Genomic DNA, 448 nt, shown 5'->3' on the forward strand with positions numbered 1-448 from the left:
TGGGCGTCCCCCATTCAGCCCGAGGGACCAATTAATTCATTACATTTACACATGTGTTTGCCTTGAGGCTGGACTTTGCCCTAAGTTTCGGTTCTTCAGCAGACAGATAAGCAAATTAAGAGAAGATTCTTTCACATTCTAAGAAGCAGGGCAGTTTGGAATAAGCCGATCATTCGATGCCTATGCTAATGAAGTTTGCAACACCCGTACCCTCTTCCCCCACCCTGTCTTTCCTTGGCAGATAAGTAACTCAGCAAGGAATTTTCCATTCCACACTTGCAAACTCTATTAACCATTTCTTGACCAGTGCAAACCTGAGTTCTGTCTCACTCTTTTCGCAAAGACACTTTCCCATTCCATGAGAACAAAGTAATTACAAAGCAGCTTTCAGAAAAGGCATTTCCCCCTCATTCCACACTAGTATGGATTGTGACCAAAATATTGAATC

The sequence above is a fragment of the Hemicordylus capensis genome, chromosome 5, assembly GCF_027244095.1.
Source record: "Hemicordylus capensis ecotype Gifberg chromosome 5, rHemCap1.1.pri, whole genome shotgun sequence".
Classification (NCBI taxonomy): Eukaryota; Metazoa; Chordata; class Lepidosauria; order Squamata; family Cordylidae; genus Hemicordylus; species Hemicordylus capensis.